The following is a 22,589-nucleotide window of genomic DNA, read 5'->3' as shown; positions in this document are numbered from 1 at the left end:
CAGTGGCCAGTGCCAGATGTTTCAAAGGGAATGAACAGAACAGGGCAATTATCAAGTGATCCATCCCCTGTCATCTAATCCCTGCATCTGGCAATGAAGGGCTTAAGGAAACCCAGAGCATGGGGTTGCATCCCTGACCATTTTGGCTAATAGCCATTGATGGGCCTATCCTCCATGTCTCTTTTCCAAACTGAACAGTCCCAGTCTTTTTAATCTTTCCTCATATGGAAGCTTTTCCATGCACTTAATAGGTCTTTTGTTTTTTTTGTCCTTCTTTCTACCTTTTCCATTTCCAATATATCTTTTTTGAGATGGGGCAGCCAGAACTGCACACAGTATTCAAGGTGTGGGCGTATCACGGATTTACATAGTGGGATTATGATATTTATTGTCTTATTATCGATCCCTTTTCTAAAAATTCCTAACATTCTGTTAGCTTTATTGACTGCCACTGCACATTGAGTGGTTGTCATAGAACTATCCACGACTCCAAGAGTTCTTTTTTTGTGTGGGAAAAGCTAATTTAGACCTCATCATTTTGCTTGGATATCTGGGATTAAGTTTTCCAATGTGCATCATTTTGAATGTATCGACACTGAATTTCATCTGCCATTTTGTGTCCCAGTAACTGAGTTTTGTGAGATCCCTTTGTAACTCTTCACAGTCTGCTTTGTATTTAACTATCTTGAGTAATTTTGTATCATCTGCCAACTGTTTATCCCTTTTTCCAGACTATTTGTCCCAGAATAGATCCCTGGGGACTACCACTATTTACATCTCTCCATTGTGAAAACTGACCCTTTATTCCTACTCTTTGTTTCCTGTCTTTAAACCAGTTACTGACCCAGGAGAGGACCTTCCCTCTTATCCCACGACTGCTTACTTTGATTAAGAGCCTTTGATGAGGGACCTTGTGAAAAGTTTTCTGAAAGTTCAAGTAGACTATCACCACTGGATCACCCTTGTCTATGTGTTTGTTGACCCCCTCAAAGAAGCTAATAGATTGGAGGGGGATGATTTACCTTGACAAAAGCTGTGTTGACTCTTCCCCAACAAGTTGTGTTCATCTCTGTGTCTGTTAAGTCTGTCCTTCACTATAGTTTCAATTCATTTGCCTTTACTGAAGTTAGGCTTATTGGACTGTAATTGTCAGGATCACTTCTGTAGCTTTTTAAAAAAAATTGGCATCACATTAGCTATCCTCCAGTCATCCTGTATAGAAGCTGATTTAAGTGGTAGGTTACATACCACCGTTTGCAGAAATTTTTCATGAAAAGAAAGTGTTATGTGAAGTATTTCCTCTTTTTAATTTAACTAGTTTATGCTTCTCTTGTGTTCAGGAGAGGGCCTGCAGGTGTTCAAAGGCATACTGGAATTGTCAGTGCCTGTTAGCATTGCCAAATAGAAAATTGTAAACTACAGTTTGGGAAGGTTCACAGAAAGAGGGAGTTTTGAATGTGTAAGGCCTGGTCTACACTTAAAACTTTTACCAGTATAACTATGTTGTTTAGGGATGTGATTTTTTGCTAACAGCTATACCAGTAAAAACCCTAGTGTAGATGCAGTTTTACTTGTATACAGGTGCTATGTAGCTTACTTCATTTCACAAACCAGAATAAGATGGACCAGTATAACTGTGTCCACACTAGATAAGTGAGAGGGGAAGTTTGCCACTTTAACTATACATGCATACTTAAAGCTGCAAGACTTTTAAGTGTAGACAAGCTCAAAAAGTGAATATGCATTCTGAAATCTGAATCTGAGAATTATACTAATCCAATCAGAGAATAGGACACAGAAACCTCCTGTGAATCATGCCCAATCAAAACTGACCACCACAGTCAAAGCCCAAACACTGAAAATTGGCAACAAATTGCTCACAAACAGTCTATAGACCAAGAAGTTATTCAATGAGTAATTTTAATTAACCAAATTAATTCTTGAAAGTCACAGTCTTCTTGTAGACAATTCATGAAGAAAAAGAGAGGCAAAAAGCAAATAAATTATTTATTACATATTATTTGCTCAGCTCTAATATGGCTTTGGTTAGCATGATAGTTAAATATATCTATCTAGCCACACTAGACAGGAAGAGTGCTAGCCACAGCAGACCCACAAAACAGCAGTGAAGCATGCTTCTAGTAGAAGGAAAATTGACAACTAAGTTTTACTCTGGTTGTTTCTTGCATTGTTTGAGAGTGAAATTAATATGACTGCCTCATAATTAGGATTCACCATTGTCACATTTTAATATTATTATGCAAAAAAAAAATTACCCTAAAAATATTATTAAAGTTCCAAAGTCAAGCACTAAAAGTTAGGAAATGCTGGAACTAAGGTTGTTTAGGCAACCCCAGTACAGCCCTCTTATACATCATGTATGTGTTATGATGTAGTCCTTAATTACATGGTCACATATTATTTCTTTGCACAGAACCTCTGCCTCATCCAGTGCACAGGATGGACAATACCAAACCCACACAGGACTGGAAGGGGTTAAGATGGCCAGGTTGGCCAATTAACTCTGCAGGCTGCACTTGGAGGAGTAGCCAGGGAGCAGGGAATTGACTGGAAGCAGGCTCAGCTGGAGAGGCCTATATAAGCCAGCAAGCTGGCAACAGAAGGGGCTGGGGGAGGGAAGGAGTCTTCAGTCACTCCCTGGGAGGTGGGAGAGTGACTTGGCAAGCATAGAGAAGGGGCACAGCCAGAGAGGTAGGCAAAGCTGAGGGGAAAAGCAGTGAGATCCCCACCATGGGGATGTTAGACCATTTTATAAAAAGGTCTCAAGAATGTTTTTATTATAGGTAAAACAATATTTTACCCAAGCCTTGTTCTCAGAAACAACTGAAATTTTCCAGAAATTTTCCCTCAGGCAGACATCTAGCATAAAAAATATCAGCCCAAATTTTAATTTGGCAAAATTATAAGAACTGAATATAGGGTCTTATAAAGGGAAGTGTCAGGCAACCTTAACAATAGGCAGCAGTGGCTTACAAGGAGGGGGTGGGGGGGCAGACCCCTCCAGCGCCCCTCACCCTGTGCATGTTGTGAAAGGCCAGCCCAGCCCCTCCCCCCACAGGTACAGATTCCCCCTCCCCAGGGCAGTTGGGGGGGCAGCAGCAGGACCCCTCCTGCCCTGTGTGTGGGGGGGGGGTGCATGAGGTGGGGGGTGAAAATGCAGGGTTGGCCCTCAGTGCCAGAGACCCACAGTATGCCACTGATAAGCAGTGCTATAGCTCTGCCTGTAATAATACTTCAATATTATCTATACAACGTAACATTTATAAAGGAGTTGTCGTTACATGGGAGTCAAAATTATTGAACTAACTGAAGAAACCATATAACATGGTTCTGTGAGAATCCATTCTCATTCAAGTATCCACAAGGGACCCCTGCAGTTTACCTATAGATTTCCACTAGAGATTAGATTGACTTCAAGAGTAGCTCTGAGCTAAATGAACAGTCACAAAGTGACAGTGTACCACTGCTCCATATGGGCTTCTGATGAAATTGGATCACTAGATTTACATCTTGCATTAACTGTGTAATTTATGGACTAATAATAATCCATTGATCCCTATTCAATGAGGGGGGAAAAACAATAACAGAAAATGTGGAAATGGCAGAAGTGCTAAAAGACACTTTTGTTTCAGTTTTCACCTAAAAGGTTAGTAGCTATTGGACATCTAACATAGCTAATGCCTGTGAAAATGAGGTAGGATATGAGGCTAAAATAGGGAAAGAACAAGTTAAAAATTACTTAGACGAGTTAGATGTCTTCAAATCACCAGGGCCTGATGAATTACATCCTAGAATACTCAAGGAGATGACTGACTAGATATCTGAGCCATTAACAATTATCTTTGAAAAGTCAGGGAAGATGGGAGAGATTCCCGAGGACTGGAAAAGGGCTAATATAGCACCAATCTATAAAAAGGGGAAGAAGGACAACCTGGGGAATTATAGACCAGTCACCTTAACTTCAGTACCTGGAAAGATAATGGAGCAAATCAATTTGCAAACACCTAGAAGATAATAAGGTGATAAGTAACTGTCAGAATGGATTTGCCAAGAACAAATCGTGTCAAACCAACCTGATAGCTTTCTTTGATAGAGTAACAAGCCTTGTGGATAGGGGTGTAAATGGTAGATGTGGTATATCTTGACTTTAGTGAGGCTTTTGATACTGTCTCACATGACTTTCTTATAAAGAAACTAGGGAAATACAACCTAGAGGGAACTACTATAAGGTGGGTGTATAACTGGTTGGAAAACCATTCCCAGAGAATACTTATCAGTGGTTCACAGTCAAGTTGGAACAGCATATCGAATGAAGTCTCACAGGGATCAGTTCTGGGTCCAGTTCTGTTCAATATCTTCATCAATGATTTATATAATGGCTAAAGAGTACACTTATAAAGTTTGAGGACAATACCAAGCTGAGAGGGGTTGCAAGTGCTTTGAAGGATAGGATTAAAATTCAAAATGATCTAGACAAACCGGAGAAATGGTGTGAAGTAAATAGGATGAAATTTAATAAGGACAAATGCAAAGTACTGCACTTAGGAAGGAACAATCAGTTGCACACCTACAGAATGGGAAATGACTGCCTAGGAAAGAGTACTGGAGAATAGGATCTGGGATCATAGTGGATCATAAGCTAAATATGAGTCAACAGTGTAACACTGTTGCAAAAAAAGCAAACATCATTCTGGGATGTATTAGCAGGAGTGTTGTAAGCAAGACATGAGAAATAATTCTCCTGCTCTACTCCATGCTGATTAGGCCTCATCTGGAGTATTGTGTCCAGTTCCGGGCGCCACATTTCAGGAAAGATGTGGACAAATTAGAGAAAATCTAGAGAAGAGCAACAAAAATAGTTAAAGGTCTAGAAACATGACCTATGAGGGAAAATTGAAAAAACTGGGTTTGTTTAGTCTGGAGAAGAGAAGACTGAGGGGATACATGATTACAGTTTTCAAGTACATAAAGGTTGTTACATGGAGGAGGGAGAAAAATTGTTTTCCTTAATCACTGAGGATAGGACAAGAAGCAATGGGCTTAAATTGCAGCGAGGGTGGTTTAGGTTGTGGAAAAACTTCCTAACTGTCAGGGTAGTTAAGCACTGGAATAAATTGCCTAGGGAGCTTGTGGAGATTTTTAAGAGCAGGTTAGACAAATACCTGTCAGAGATGGTCTAGATAATGCCTGGTCCTGCCATAAGTGCAGGGGACTGGACTAGAGGACCTATCAAGGTCCCTTCCAGTCCTATGGTTCTATGATTAAAACAAGGCGACAATAAAAATTCCCACAAATCAGTTTTTCTGCTATACAAATAACTATTTTAAAAACATTGGTCCAGGTTTAGAAACAGAGCAGTGGGTGCTTGGTAAAGGTGAAACACTGGTTTGTCAGTGATTTTTTCTGGGTCACTAATGCTTCTCTTTGCCTGTTATTCTCTTTTTAAGGGCTACATTTCCAAAGCTGGGGGCCTAAAAGAAGAAACCAGTGTTAAATCACATACATACTGATTTAGCTGGCTGATGTTAGTTCTGCTTGACAATTTAGCCCTCCAAAGGCTATCTCTGGCTTTCTGCGTTATCCTCATTTCAGGTCCTCTGAATCTATTTTATTGTATCTATTTTTCATTGATGTCTGTTTTCCCTAAAGCCTCTCTCATTGCAGGAGAGATGGGATTTCTGAAATAGGCTGGCACAGAGCTTTATTGTAAACTTACACATTAAAAGAAAGACAAGCTAGAACTAAGGGCACGGGTCCTTCTGATCTGAGAGAGAGGGACCTGGTCTTAACGAAAATTCATTTTATGCAAATAAAGCCCATGCAGAAAACTCTCCACTTAATTTAGTTTTGAAAAAAGGCAAATAAATGCATCTTGAGGAGCAGGATGAAGAATCTGATCCAAAACCCATTGGAGTCAATGGGAATATTTTTACTTGCAAGACTTAAAGCTCTTTTCACTTGATTTTCAGTGCCATATCTCACTAAGCCATGACTGGTTTTTGTATTGACATTGGGTCTGAGGCTCTCCTCTGTGGGCACGACATGAATGTGAAATAGAGGCAGAAACTGCACTCAGAGAGTTTCCTTACAAGTCTTCTGCTAGATGGTGTATGATTGGTCCTCTATGGAAGAGGCCTGGGGTTACAATCCCTAAAACTGCAGACCTCCAGGATCTGCTGGATGGAAAAAACATGCACAGAGACCCTTGGCTGCTCCCCACCTCTCAGCAGCCTCGTTACAGTGGCAGGGGCTCCCCCTACTTACAGGTACCCTGGGAAGATCCTCTTTGGGGTTTTGAGGAGGGCAGGGGAGTTCCACATTACCGAGAGGGGCAGTGATAGAAGCGGTGAAAGTTTGAATCTGGGATAACTGCTTTTCCCAAATGAGTGTGGAACAGCTGTGGGAGAATTCAGGCGGAATAAAGTCCCACTTCCTCCATGTCTATGGAACAACTAGCAAGGGGTTTCTGTGCCATCAGAGTGAGTATCTGTGTGTATGGTGGGTGGGGGGCTGCTGTGCATTTAGCACTACTCAGCTTCCAGACTCAATCCCTAGGTTCAAGTTGCTCCAGAGCCCATTGATGTCAGTGGGAGTCTTTTCATGGACTCCAGCAGGCGCTGGCTCTCCCCTGCTTGTGTATTAGAGGACCCCTGAACTAGATGGCCACAGAATCTGAACGATTAAGGCCAAAGTTTTCAAAGCTGGGTGCATAAAGGCAAGCACCCAACTAAGGGGTGATTCTCAGAGGTGCTGAGTGCCCATAGCCAATGGGAGCCACAGCACCTGTGTAGACTCGACAGGGGGCACATCCTTATAGAAGTGGCTGTCATCTGCTCCAAGGTAAGTGGCAGGTTCTTGGCATATTGTCCAACAGAGGGGTCTCTATGTGCAAAAGATGGGTGCCCAGTCTTTACTGCAGAGACTGTCAGGTAGAGATAATTCACACCACACTTCTCACTGGTACTGCAGCTCCAAGAGAGGGCTGAGCACAGCTATGTTAGAACATATCTTACGCAATGTGGTGTGTTTCCTGCTGATATGTGGTTTGTAACAAGTCAGCAGTGTCAAGCGTTGTTCAATGGGCTGTGACTGATGTGATCTCAGTGATGTGAACATACTGCTCAGCTCATGCAACGCTCTGACTGTCTCTGGATGGAAGAGACCTATTAAGGCATCTAGCCCACCTCCCTGCCAGTGCAGGAATAGGGAGACATTTTGCCATGTAGAAAGTTGTGGAAAAGGCTTTTTTCAAGAAATAAAGATGAGGAACAAGGAAAAAACACCTATAATAAGATGTTGCACTATATAGCATCTTATCACCTGTGGATCTCAAAATGCTTTACAGAGGTGGGGCCTCTCTCTGTTTTGGAGATGTAGAAATGGAAGCACAGAAAGCTTAAGTGACTAGCATAAGGTTACAAAGCAAGTGAAGCATCAAGTCCAGAAATAATCTGCATGTTGTGGGGGTGTGAGGTCATCTATACTCCTGAGTCCTTGGAATTGGTGGATGGAAATAAAGCTGCTGGAACATTCCTAACCTCTCCCCGCTTCCCTTCCCAACACAGCTAGTGTTGCGTTTGCTACAAATGTGACACCTGGGACAAGTTTACTGAGTTCACGAGCTTCTCAGCGAGTCTGGGGACAAATTTTGAGAAAAGCTGGATCAAGTTAGGGAGCCAGCTGGAACCAAGGCAAAACTAGGTGATTCAGGCAAAGTTTCGCTCAGTTTTCTGTTAATTCAAATAGAAATGTAAAGGAAAATTTAAAGGGATGAGTGAGACTAAATAAATTCACATTCCACAGAGCATCGTGTTGGACAAGGAACTCCATGCTTACATCATTCAGGTCTGTTGGGGTGCCAAACTGCTTCACATGCACTCTCCCTCCCTTTCTCCCTTTGAAAGATAAGTTCCCAAGCCCCAGCTCTCCTCCTCCAGATGAGAGATCCCACAATCAAACTAACACACAACAATTCCTTTTCCAACTACTCTGTAGACACCCTGATACCTGCAGCCATGGAAAATAAGTGCATTCAGTTGAACATCATCATATTTACTTCTTAACTGTCTGAGATGTCTTACTTTTAATCAATTGCCTTCAGTTTATTTCCCATACCAGCTTCTAGTGCCAAAGTTGCCTATCCCAGAACAGGATACAGTTGCGGAAGGATAGGACTCTAATTGTGGAATTACTGGAATGCTAATGGGAGCCTAAGTCACATTCTCAGGCTGAGATGCAGTTCTGGTGGGCAGGAGAGGAGGGAATCCTGGATCCCTATGTTACTGACTACGGTACAACATTACGTCTTGGAAGATGCCAACAAGGTGTGGTTAACCCAAACCTTGAAGGCCCTCATTATGTTGGTTCACAGCCCTCCAAGTGTTGATACTCAGAGGAAGCAGAATGGGCTTATCCAGAGTGGAAATTCTCCAGGATACAGGAGCTGCCACTTCCACTCTTGTGAGAAGTGCCATGGGATCTAGGCAATAGATGCAACATTCAGGAGCTCGGTTTTACGTCTCTGTCAAAAGGTGGCACCCCCGCTAGTATGGTCACTGCTGCATCCCCACCTATATGACCCCCACCCCTGCTGTCACGGAGGTCACACCGGCGGGGGCAGAGTGGCACACTCTTCAAAATGGCGTCTCCCACCCACGATATTAGACAAAACCAGAGAATGGATGGGAGATGCCATTTTGAAGAGTGTGCCATGTCTGGTTTTGTCTTGGTACTAGACAGAGGGCAACATCTTAGAGAAAGAGGACTGTTCAGCTTAAAACTGGACAAATGGCCCGCCTGCTACCCCACTGACATGACACCACTGACTCAGAGGAAAAGCTGCCAGCCCTCTGGCCACTAACACCAATTCCTGCATCCTGCGTAGCTATTTCTGCCATCCGTTAAGTCTCCATGCGGGAGAGCATGGTGTGCGTCTCCTTTGGGCTGGAGCACCTCTGAGAATAAAATGGCTGCTGTCTCTGCACACAGGCAGAGCTCTTAGAAACTGAAAGGTGCAGGCTGCAGAAAAGAAAGGCATCCTAGTGGCATAGCTACGTACAGCCTACCAGGCTTTCCCCAGGAACCTCCCTTCGAAGTGCAGACAAGATCTGCCCTTGCTCATTTTCTGAAAACACACAAGACCACAGCACAGGCTGCACAGGACACGTCATTCTTACTTTGGAGGTATGCAAGTTTTTCCAGATCACTCTGGCTCACCACTGTTCACACTTTAAACATCAACCCACTGGATAAAGAACAATACTAAACACACACACATGAACAGCTTCCATGTGTGTCAGTGTCTCTCTGTGTTACAGTACATTTTGCATGCCAACACCTTGCAGAGATTAGACGTTCTCCACAGCTATTTTCTTGCCAGGCTCAGCACTGTGCTATGTGACTGAACTCTGTGTATATTCCACCTCAGTGAAATCAAACTCTCTGGGAGCTGCTTTTAATCACTAAATCTTAAAGCATGCAAGAGTAATCATGTGAAGAAAGAGGGACAAGGTTAAGCAAAAGCAAAGATTTCCTTGTCATCATGTCCAACACTCAAGTAAGTCAATCTTCTCCCACCTGCAGGAAGGTGCTTTGCCCGTCTTCAGGGAAGCACAGAACAAGGAGTCACAGACAGAACCTCAGTCTGGAGAATATCTTCTGGAAATTTACAGTTCAGGTTCCTTAGAACTTGATTATACCTGATTACTTCCATCAACTATCCAGCAGGTGGTGCTGTTGGCAAGCCTTTCCTGCCTCAGTCTTTCTCCACATTTAATGAAAGGATGACCACAGGCCAGACAGGTGAGATGGAGCAGGAAATGCACATGGGCGGCTGAACATCTGCATTGTACTTGGCAAGAGCTTTTAATCAATCCACCTTTTGTCCCAATTCATTGGCATATATTTCTTAAATCAAACATATTAACTATGAACCATGCTGCATTGGTGAGGAAAATAGGGTGTATTTGTATGAAGAATTGCACAAAAAGCAAAATTAGCCAATTGGAGAACCCTGTCCCCCTAGACATATTGGTTCCATAGAATGAGGGAAATACTTAAATGCAAGAATGTATCTAGCAGCAGGAAAACAACAACAACATTACGATTTAAACGATCGTACGTAGAGAATACAAACCCAAGCACAGGGAAGCTGGCCTTTTTTCCTGCCCCTTCCATGCTTGCATTGCACTGGATTTCATACCACTTTATATGCACATCTATATGTATCCAATCTTATTTAGGCAATTGCGGACCCACCAAGTGATCTACTTTGTGTATTTTCACTCTGGAGACTTATGCAAATACAACCCTGATGACAGACAGTACAGAATACGGACAGGTATTTGAGGGGCAACTATCAACTGCAGGATTATCTTTATTTATGATTAAGCCACATTAGCAAGAAACTGAACCAGAGATATCTGCTTCCAAAAAACAGCTGAGCTGAGACTCTGGTCCCTACCAAAGCCCATTTATGCTCCTTCTGAAGTGTAAAGATTTATCGAATTGTAGAAATGTGGGGCTGGAAGGGATCTCAAGACATCATCTAATCCAGTCCCTCATGCTGAGGCAGGGCCAAGTATATTTAGACCATTCCTGACAGGTGTCTGTCTAAAACTTGTTCTTAAAATCTCCAATGACAGGGATGCCACAATCTCCCTTGGAAGCCTATTACAGTGCTCAACTATCCTTATAGTTTCAATTTTTTCCCTAATATCTAAATCTCCCTTGATTACAATTACTTCTTGATTTACCTCCAACAGATATGGAGAATTGATCACTGTTTTCTTTATAACAGCCCTTAATGTATTTGAAGAGTGTTATCAGGTCCCCCTCCTGCCTTCTTTTTCTTCTGCCCAAGTTTTTTTTAACCTTTCCTCATAGATCAGATTTTCTTAACCTTTTATCATTTTTGTTGCTCTCCTCTGGACTCTTTCCAATTTGTCCACATCTTTCTTAAAGTATGGCACCCAGAACTGGACACAGTACTCCAGCTGGGGCCTCACCAGTGCTAAGTAGAGCAGGACAATTACCTCCTGTGTCTTACATATGACACTCCTGCTAATACATCCCCAAATGATATTAGCCTTTTTTGCAATTGCATAACGTTAACTCATATTCAGTTTGTGATCCCTTATAACTCCCAGATCCTTGCAGTTATTCCTCATTTTGTTTTTGTGCATTTGATTTTTCCTTCCTAAGTGTAGTATTTTCTACCTGTCTTTACTGAATTTCATCTTGTTGCTTTCAGACCAATTCTCTAATTGTCAAGGTCATTTTGAATTCTAATACTGTCCTCCAAAGTGCTAGAAACCCCTTCCAGCTTGGTGTCTTCCACATATTTTATAGTCATACTCTCCACTCCATTATCCAAGTCATTAATGAAAATACTGATCCAGGACTGACTGCTATGGGACCCCACTAGATACATCCAACCAGTTTGACAATGAACTATTGATAACTACTTTTTGAGTGTGGTCTTTTAACCAGTTTTACACCTTATTGTAATTTAATTTAGACCACATTTCCCTAGTTACTTACGAGAATGTCATGTGGGACTGTGTCAAAAGCTTTACTGAAATCGAGATGTATCACATCTGCTTCTCCCCCACTAGACCAATAACCTTGTCAAAGAAAGAAATTAGATTGGTTTGGCATGATTTGTTCTTGAAAAAATCCATGTTGGCTATTAATTATTATCTATTATTCTCTAGATGCTTGCAAACTGACTGTTTAATAATTCAATCCAGTATCTTTGGTCTTATTATCCAGGTCTTGAGATTAGACTGACTGATCTATAATTTCCTAGGTACTTTTTGTTCCCTTTTCTTAAAGATAGGCACCATGTTTGCTCTTCTCCAGGTCTCTGGCACCTCTCCTGTCCTCCATGAGTTCTCAAAGCTAATCTTTAAGGGTTCCAAGATTGCTTCAGCTAGTTCTTTAAGAATGAATTTTGTCAGACCCTGTTGACTTGAATATGTCTAACTTATCTAATATTCTTTAACCATCTTTCCCTATTCTGGCTTGTGTTCCTTCCTCCTTGTTATTAATATTAATTGTGTTAAGGATCGAGTCACAATTACCCTTTTTAGTGAAGACTGAAGCATAATAGGCATTAAACACTGCAGCCATCTTCATGTAATCTATTATTAGCTCCCCTTCCCTGCTAAGTAGTGGACCTACACTTTCCTTCATCTCTCTCTTGCTCCTATGTATTTATAGAACTGCTTTTCATTAACTTTAATGTCCCTTGCGAAATGGAACTCCTTTTGTGCCTTAGCCTTTCTGATTTTGGAGGGCAGAATGGTGTATGCGGGAATTCCCCAGTGTGGGAGTAGCATACAAGACCCTACACTTTCCCCCCACTTCAGCTCCTGAGTGTGCTTTGGGGGACAGAAGAGGGTGTGCTTGCAGTCCTTAGTGCTCTATCTAGTTTAGGCTGCAGAATAATTTACGTGCAGCTATAAGTTAGAGTAATCCAATATTTTTAAGACACCTCTGACATCCCCATGTCTGGGCTGTGTCTCCTGAGAGGTGCAGCATAGAATCTGGTCCTGGAGCTATCCTTTGAGCTAAAGGAGGACCAAGGCTTGAGAGCATGTCTCGTGCACAAGAGATACTGAGTCCAAGGACTACTTTTTCCCCATGGAAGTCTCTCTATACTAGGCTTAGCTGTATTAGGCTTTTAAAGCCAAAAAAGATCAGACATGCTTAAGCCAGCAGTAACTTGTTTTATAAATACTTCCATCACCACAGCCCCGGCTTCCTAGGCCAGGTGCTACTATCTCAGAAGCCCTAACTCAAGAGATTCCACATGTGGCTTCAAAAGTCATTATTTATCAATGGTGGTTACCCCATCATATCTGAAATATCCTGCTTAGTTCCTATGATGGCTCTAGGAAGACACAGCAGTATTTCCAACAGCACAGGGTGGTAGCCATTGAGAAGTGCCCACTGTCCTTTGTGACCAGGGGTTAGAGGACAGCAGGAGTATTAGTGGCTTTAACAACTTAATGGAGCCATCCCAGAGCTATGCCTAGTCAGTAGACCTTCAAGAGACAAAGCAAGTGGACTCAGTCTCTCTCGCTAGGTTTTCCCCTACCTAAAGGACAAAAGCCCATGTCGCTTTCAGTCTGGAAGAGTTAGTTCCAATTAAGGAAAACAAAAAGGGAGTGAAAGAACAACTATGAAGTCTCCATGCAACAGACAACAGCATGCACAGTGCCTCAGTCTACCATTCAGCACCTGAATTGATACCCAAAGAAGCAGCTGCCTCTGTGGGAGGCAGAGCGACTCCTTCACATTTAAAAGTGCCATATACAGAAACAGACTGAGATTTCCTTTCAGTTATATTGATACATAGAACTGGTATCAAGAAGTCTCCAGGTACTATGTGCAGATAGGAGGGATTGGTTAGCTGCAATTTGTATGGCGCTTTGAAAATGTAAAGCACTTATTAGCCTGAACTCTTGTCCCCTTACCTGCTGTGTTGCATGAGTTTTGAAGGCTTAGTAAACTGGAGCTTCCAATAAAAGGGGGAGTGGTGATTCCCACCTCTCTTTCTGGATTTCTTGCATAAGGAGAAGCAGAGGTAGCAGAGAATCAAACAGTAACATTACTGAAGGAATAGTGGGCACTGCGAGGATTGGTTGGACAACAGAGGAAGTGGGCTAGATTCTCTTTTCACACTGGTGTCACTCAGGAGACACTCATTCAGGTCAATGGTGTTACACTGTGTAAAATGAGTGTAAGTGAGAGGCGACTCAGGGCCAGAGCTTAGGGAGGATGATCAGACACTCTCTAGCTAGGATTTCCTCTCATCAGACAGACTAGATGTTTTTCTCTTCCCGGCAGTGGCAGCCATCTGTGGAAGGGACTTTTTGACTCCATTTCCTGTTGGATATTAGGGAGCAGACAGGGAAAGCCATCAGCTTTCTTGCCCATGAAATTTTCCCATATAAGGGCACAAACCTAGTGGTTGGTTAGATCAGCCCTGTGGCAGTGGGGAGGGGTTGCCGCAGAAGATGGGGCTAGTATCCGATAAAGGGGCTAAGCACACTAACAAAAACACCAAGGTTAAGCTCTGGGCTGACAGAGGATCAGAGGCAAGCTGAAGTCAGTTAAACAATCTAGCCACAGGAAAGGGGCTTTGTTGTGTTTCTTGCATTGTCTTTATATAATTGAGGTTTTGTCTCCCTCCCCCAAATAAGTCCCCTGGTTTAATAGCTGTGCTGGAGTAATGAATCTCTTTAACTATTTCTCTGTTTTTAACACGCAGACAGGGACTAATAAAATGCTTCAAGCTGAGCCCTAGGAATTTCTTAGAAGCAGAGTGTGGCGTGGGGTGACACGAGCTTACCTTCTTTTTCCAGCTGCCTGTTTTTACTGGGTCTGAGTGGTGGGTGGGGACTGACTTGAGGCTAGGCCCTGGAGTCAACCAGCACCTGTAACTGGGTGAGGCATGTGGGAGGTGATGCAGACTACAGCTACATAACAGCTGTTTTACCTCAGCTGAACAGTGGGTTGGCCTCCCCAAGTACTTATTCTGTTCTCTTACACAGCTGAGGGGTTTCTGAAGCAGGATATGTGTTTCAGAGCCATTAGCACCCCCCACATCTGTCTGATTCTCAGTGTTACAGGGCACTTCATGCTGATCTGACTACATAAGGAATATGCTGTGGGAGGAGAAGCTGGGGAGGGGTGGGCTAAAGCAGGTTGAAAAATGAAAAAAACAAGGTTATTTACCAGTAACTGTTGTTCTTCGAGTGATTGCTCATGTCCATTCCACTATAGGTGTGTGCACGCCACCGTGCACAGGTTCCCAGAACTTTTTCCCCTTAGCAGATCCCGTAGGGCTGGCTCTGGTGCCCCCTTGAGTCCTGCGCACATGACGCAGTATATGACGCGCTGCCGGCCCTACGCTCCCTCAGTTCCTTCTTTCTGCCAACTCTGGCAGCGGGAAAGGGGAGTGGGTTGTGGAATGGACATGAGCAATGCATCTCAAAGAACATCAGTTACTGGTAAGTAACCTTGTTTTCTTCTTCGAGTGATTACTCATGTCCATTCCACTATAGGTGACTAACAAGCAATGCCTCAGAGGTGGGTCGGAGTTACTGGTGAGCTGCCCTCAGCACGGCTCTGCCAAATCCCGTGTCCTCTCTCACCTGCTGGACGATGGTGTAGTGGGACGTGAAGGTATGCACCGACAACCAGGTGGCAGCTTTGCAGATGTCCTGCATGGGCACACTCTCCAGGAAGGTTGCAGACGAGGCTTGAGCTCTCGTTGAGTGTGCTGTGATGGTTCCCGGAAGCGGCACCCTCACCTGCTCATAGAAGAACTTGATGCATGATGTAATCCACAAAGAGATGCGCTGCATGGAGACAGGTGAGCCTTTCATTCGGTCAGCTACTGTGACGAAGAGCTGCATCTATTTCTGGAACAGCTTTGTATGCTCGATGTAGAAGGCCAGGGCTCGTCTCACATCCAGCGAATGCCATCTCCTCTCCTCCTCTGAACCATGTGGTTTGGGAAAAAACACGAGGAGAAAAATATCTTGATTACAATGAAATAGGGAAACCACCTTGGGCAGGAAGGCTGGATGTGGCCTCAACTGCACCTTATCCTTACAGAATACTGTATAAGGGGACTCCGAGGTCAAGGCCCTGATTTTGGAGACCCTCCTAGCTGAGGTAATGGCCACCAGGAAGGCTACCTTCCATGAAACATGAGTAGGGGCCATGAAGCCATGGGTTGAAAGGGGGGCCCCATGAGTCTCAAGAGGACCAGGTTGAGATCCCAGGGAGGCACTGGGTCACGGACCTGCGGATAAAGCCTTTCCACCCCCTTGAGGAACCTGACCAACATGGGATGGGAGAACAGGAATCTCCCCTCTAGCGGCGGATGGAAGGCCGAAATGGCCACCAGGTGAACCTTCAACGAAGCCAGCGCCAGACCCTGGAGCTTTAGCTGGAGCAGGTATTCCAGGATCGCCTGTATAAGTGAAAGGCTGGGCGGAATACCCTGGAACTCCGCCCAACAGGTAAACCATCTCCACTTGCCTGATACACGACCTGTGTAGAAGGTTTCCTGCTGCCAAGCAGGACTTGTTGGACCTGTGCCAAGCAGGCTCTCTCTCCCTCCGTCAGCCACAGACCCTCCAGGCCATGAGGTGCAGGGAGTCCAGGTCCGGGTGCAACAGGAGACCATGGTCCTGGGAGAGAAGGTCGTGCCGTCTCGAGAGCTCCAGAGATGGGGCGATTGAAAGGTCCATCAGCATGCTGAACCAGTGCTGTCTCGGCCAGGCCAGAGCGATGAGTATAAAATCTGCTCTGTCCCTCTTTATTTTCAGCAGTACCTTGGGCAGGAGCGGAATGGGTGGAAACGCATACATGAGGGTCCCCATCCAGTCCATGAGGAATGCATCAGAAATCGACCCAGTCTCGTGACCCCAGAGCGAGCAGAACCTTGGACACTTGGTGTTCCAGGCCAACACGAATAGGTCCAGTTGGGGAACACCCCACTTCTGGAAGATCAGAGTCACGACCTCTGGGTGCAACGACCAGTCGTGGAAGGTAGAAACGACCTGCTGAGGCGATTCGCCTCGTCATTCCTCACTCCCGGGAGGTGAAAGGCAGTCAAGTGGAAATCGTGCCTCACGGCAAAGTCCCACAGCCGGGTAGCTTCCTCGCAGAGAGCCAAGGAGCGCACTCCCCCCTGCCTGTTTATGTAAAACATGGCTGCGGTGTTGTCCGTTAGCACTTGCACCAGTCTGCCTGTCAGGAATCGGAGGAACACCCTGCACGCTAGGCGAATAGCCCTCAGCTCCTTCATGTTGATGTGCAGGTGCCTCGCCTCCCCCGACCAGAGCCCCTGAGTGCTTAGATTGGTGCTGATATGGACTCCCCATCCCACATCCGAGGCGTGGGAGACTAGGGTGACTGATGGGACCAGTTCCCTGAATGGAATGCCCATCAACACTGCCCTGGAAGACCTCCACCAGCCTAGGGAGGCTAGGATGGGCAGGGGAACTGTGACCACCCGATCCAGTAGGTGTCTGCTTGGCACATATACCGAGGCCAACCATGCCTGAAGCGGTCCGAGCCTCAGCAAGTTAGTCTCAAAACGTATGTGCAGGCCGCCATGTGGCCTAACAGCTGTAAGCAGTGCCTGGCTGTTGTCGTGGGGCATCGGTGTAGTTCAGAGATGATAGAGCCCATCGCCTCAAAACATGGCTGAGGCAGGAAGGCTATGGCCTGGGAAGCGTCCAGGGTGGCCCCAATGAATTCTATACGTTGCACTGGGGTTAGTGTGGACTTCTGCTCATTTATGAGCAGTCCCAGCCTGCTGCACGTGGAGCAAGTGAGGGTCACGCTCTCCTGCACTTGGGACCTGGACCTGTCCTGATCAGCCAATCGTCCAGGTAAGGGAAGATTTGCACACCCTTTCGCCTCAGGTGGGCTGTCACTACCACCATGTATTTGGTGAACACCCTTGGGGCCGAAGATAGGCCAAAGGGCAGGGCTATAACTTGGTAGTGGGAGCCAGCCACCATGAAACTGAGAAAACGCCTGTGGCTGGGGAGAATGGACACATGAAAATATGCATCCTTGAGATCGAGGGCGGCATATCAGTCTCCTGGATCCAAGGAAGGGTTAAGGAGGCTAAGGAAACCATGCAAAACATGAGCCGTTTGACATATTTGTTTAGACGAGGTAGGTCTAATATGGGTCTCAGACCCCCCTTTGCCTTGGGGATGAGGAAGTACCTCAAATAGAACCCCTTCCCCCTTCTGCCTTGAGGAACCATAACCACCGCTCCTATGTTGAGGAGGGTGTCAACCTCCTGCAAGAGGAGTTGCTTGTGAGAGGGGTCCCTGAAGAGGAACGGAGGGGGTGTTGTTGGGGGCTGTAGAGGTAAACTGTAGGGCATAGCCTCAAAGCCTATCCCGAGGACTCAATGGTCTGACGTAATCTTTGCCCATTCGGGATAGAAGAGCCTTAACCTGTTTAGGAAGGGGTGGGGTGGATCCAGAAGAGCAGTAGGGGCGCCACCCACATGTGCACCATCAAAACTGCCTCCTCTGGTTGCCCGACCCCCTGGGGGCCCCTGCTGGGGGACTGAGGACGAGCTGGGGGGCTGATTTTGTCTTCTAAACCCCCTATTTCTGTCCCTATCTCTGTAGGGTTGAAAGGCCCTAGGTGGAGGCCTTGGTTGCTGCTGCGCCTGGGGCTGTGACTGAGGCCTGGAAGCCTGGGGCATGTACAGGCCCAGGGAACAAAGCGTGGCCCTGGAGTCCTTCAGACCGTGCAGCTTCGCATTGGTCTGATCGGAGAACAGGGCCGACCCATCAAAGGGGAGGTCCTGGATCGATTGCTGCACCTCCTGGGACAGGCCCGAGGATTGCAGCCAGGAGCACCTTCTCATGGAAATGGCGGAGGCTATGGCCCTACCTGCTGAGTCAGCAGTGTCACTGGACGTCTGGAGCGCTGCCCTAGCCACCGTGATTCCTTTATCTAGGATGGTGGTAAAGTCTGCAGCCTGGTCTTGGGGCAGGGTCTCAGCAAACCAGCTGAGGGAGTCCCACAAGTTATAAATATATCTACCCAGGAGGGCCTGATGGTTGGCAATCCTGAACTGCAGGGCTGCCGTAGAATAAATTTTTCTCCCAAACAAATACACCTTTTTGTTGTCTTTGCTTTTGGGAGTGGAATGTGGCTGACCTTGTCTGTCCCACTGGTTGGCCTCGTCTACCACCAGGGTTCCCGGGGCCGGGTGAGTGAACAAATACTCGAAGCCTTCGGCCAGGACATAATACTTTTTCTCTGCCACCCTTGAGGTAGGGGCGACCGAAGAAGGGGTTTACCACAGGGCCTTTACAATTTTGAGGACCCTATCATGGACTGGTAAGGCCACTCTCACTGGGGCAGCTGCAGCCAGCACATTGAAGAGAGTATCATTGGCCTCCTCTAACTCTTTCACCTCCAGCCCCAGGTTAGAGGCCACCCTCTTGAGAAGCTCCTGGTGCACTCTCTGAAATCCTCCAGTGGCGCTATGTGGTCCCGGGAGACTGCCTCGTCAGGGAAGGAGCAAAATGACCGCTGAGGCGCATCCTGCGGGTGCTCCCCCACCTGACATGCACCTGTAGAGAGTCCCTCCATGTGGTCCGACTCCTCGTCCGAGGAGTGGTGTCTATGGGCGTTCTCTTGTGCCAGAGGCATGGACTGAACCCCTGATGGCAGGATGGATTGGGGCCCTGGACCCATCTGGATACCCCATGGGGCCCAATTAGGCCATTGTTGTGGCCACTGTCTCTGGGGCCAACCTGGGGCTGACTGTGTCACCTGCTGTGATGCCTTGTTTGAGCGTCAGCTGTCCCGACGACTGTCCCCCCCGTGGGATCCCGAGCCACTAGACCGGCGGTGCCATGCACATCCTCAGTCTCGGGCGCCCTTCCATGCCGGGGACCATCCTCTCGATGCCTCCAACCTGGAGGACGACGAGGACTTCCTCCGTCACCGAGAGCGGTGCCGACGGACGGAGGCACACTCCGAAGAGCTCTCAGTACCGGAGCCCTGTCTTGGTATCGACGACTTGTGGCGCCGCTTGCCCTTTGGTGACCGAGACCGACGCCGCTCCGAACTCCGTGGTGCCAAGTTGGACTCCAGCGACCAGGTTCCGCATCGTGGACTGTGCGGTGCCGGGTCCTCAGACAGTGACCAGGTTCTGCCTTTTGGGGAGGTGGACTAATACAGTCGATGGGAGAGTGCTCTCCCATCGACTAAATGGGTCTACACAGACATACTCAATCAATGCCGCTGCATCGATGCCTGCCATTGCGACAGTGTAGACATGCCCTACGAAGGGCTGTGTCTGGAAAGAAGTAGACACAGCCAGCTAAAATCCTCTTGGTGGCTTTTACTGCAGAGTACCCTTTCCAATATCGCTCTAGCATTAGCTATGGCTTTAAGCCTCACAACAGCATGGCGCATCTTAGAAGCAGCAACCAGCACATAAAAAGGCACGAGTAGCTTAGGGCAAAGCTCAAGGTTAATTTTTTCATCCATTGTTAGAGAAAATTAAATATCCATTCCTGCCTCTGGCTGGGCAAAGTTGGGAAAACTGAACTTCAGATCACATGGTGGGGGTGAGAGAGAAAACTAAACCATTGGTGAGCCCCGAAATATAGAAGACTCGTATGTTCCAGCTTCTCCCTCCACCAGTTATGCTATGTCCTCACTGCAAAGAAGATGTTCTTACAACGTGAGAGCTAACTCAAGTTAGCTCTTGCGATGTAAAATCCTGTTGGAGACAAGGCATGGTAGTTTTTAACCTCATTGTAGGTAGTTGAGGTGAAATCTAACAGTGCCTTTTCTCTGCTAGCATTTTACATTGAGATAGCTATCTATCTCAATGTAAAATGCACACATCTTTTTTGCAGTGAAGACATAAAGGGAGAGAAACAAAAACTGAAGTGACAACTGGAGTGTCAGCCTGTGCATTTGGATGTAAAATGCTCCTTGTTCTGATCTGGCAGCAATTTACTCCCAGTTAGCTCAGGTGTAAATGACCGGCTTTCCTAGGCAATAGAGAAGGACCATCAACACACATGGATCCCAAAATTATAGAATAAATATATGGTATAAAACCAAGGTGGCAGTGAACAAAATTTAAAGTCTGTTGCAAGCTATAATATCAACCACTAAGAACTGGGCCTGTTTTGTGGTGTAGGAAGTACTCTGTCAGGGCATATACTTTAATTATAAGGTAAATTCTCAATCCATGATGGCAAAACATGACTATGGTTTAGTGGCTGCTACCACATGGTACCACGAATACCATGATGCTTTAAAGTTTCACTAGTGCCACTATTTATTGCTGGGTGAAAGGAAACATCAGCTGACGCACCCCATTCCTTCCCAGAACAAAAAAAAAAAAAAAAAGCAAAGATCAGCCTATTCATGCAAAACTTTTATTTGGAGAATGTCTATCGTTGGCCAACAGCGCCACCTGACTTACATGGTAGCATGGAAACATAGTGTTTACATTGTGCAGAGAAATACAAAGTAGTCCTTAAAGACATTCATCCTGTGATATTATACAAATATTATTGTAGTTGCTTACCCCTGTTTCCTCCCTTTATCCCTCTGAATCCCCTCTTGGCCTGTCTAGAGCAGAGATCAATGGCAATGACTTATTGTTGGCAATGGAAATGGCCCACAACATGTTGAAGGTCTCTCTACAAATACTTCCTGTTTTATGTAAAGCCCAACACATGCACACAGATGCATATTGTCTGGAGTTCACATCTTCTTGTTTTCTGCACAGTTTAGGAATTACTTGTGGGATGTTTCTGTTATTTTCTCAACCATTCGAGAGTTGGATGGCTAGGCTTTCTACTGCAAGTGGAATGTTTCTCATTTATTATATAGACTCTATGTCCCTGCGGTTACCCCCGGATGGGATATTTCATTTTTTATTTCTTCTCTGCTATGCATTGGTCACTGCAGTCTTTTTGTTCTTTTCACCCTCTTCCTGCACTGTAATCCTGTAACACGGTAATGTTTGCATGTTGCAGACACAATTGGCAACATGAGGTAGAGAGCATTGTGAATTTTGGTTTTGCTAGGGATCTTGGAAATTGTTTTTTTCTCCGTTTCAAACAATTTATTTTAAATAGAGATTATGATAAACAGCTTTGATTTGCTCCCAGAATGATTTGCTTCTTGTCACTATTTTCATCTGAGTTGGAAATAAGAGAATTACATTGCAAATGATGTTCTAATATTTCAACTTCCCTAACTGTTGTAATGGCTTCAGCCATTTAGCCACTGTCTATGGGTTTGCAGGCATAGCTTGTAAACTCTCACTCTTTGGAGTAATCCCAATTAAAGCAGTGGGGCTGCTCTTGTGAGTAAGGCGGATGCCAATTAATAACGGGTGTTGTATCCTGGCCCTAGTGTCTATATCACCAAATTATGGGGAGCAGTTGAGCCCAACCTAGAAGAAACCAATGGTAGCAGAAACAATCAGTTTATGGACCTTGCTCCACAGACAATCTACCACTCCTCTCTCCTTCCATTTAACACAGCTTATCCTACAGTTTTATCTCACACCTCCATTTACCTCTTTGGTCTAATAGATCCCAGCAAGGAAAGATTCTGCTCCCAGTTATACCAGTTTAACCTGGGAGAGCTGAAATCTGAGCTGCTGCGGCCATTACACAGTTGAAGGATCTTCTGCTATTCACAATTAGTAATGCAAGAGAACTTTACCTTCTTCCTGCCCCCACACTCACCCTCTTTTCCCCCTTTCTCCCCTTCCCCCTACACCTGATGTGTAGGAGTTCAGTCCTACTCTTAATGAAAGAGAAGTGTAGCAAAAGTTAAATTGCTAACCCAAGCTTAAGTGCCAACACCAGAAACCCGTCAGTCAGGCTCTATGTGCTTCCAAGGCAGCAGAATCCTGGACATATATATTACTGTCAACTTATAACACTGAAGACAAGCATTTTTACTAAATTCAGCTATTTACATATAAACAAGCCTGGGCTGGACTGGTGAATTTCAAA

The sequence above is a fragment of the Emydura macquarii genome, unplaced genomic scaffold (assembly GCF_026122565.2).
Source record: "Emydura macquarii macquarii isolate MOO-44397 ecotype Brisbane River unplaced genomic scaffold, CSIRO-AGI_Emac_v2 contig_719, whole genome shotgun sequence".
Taxonomy (NCBI): domain Eukaryota; kingdom Metazoa; phylum Chordata; order Testudines; family Chelidae; genus Emydura; species Emydura macquarii.
Note: the sequence above shows the minus strand (reverse complement) of the source record.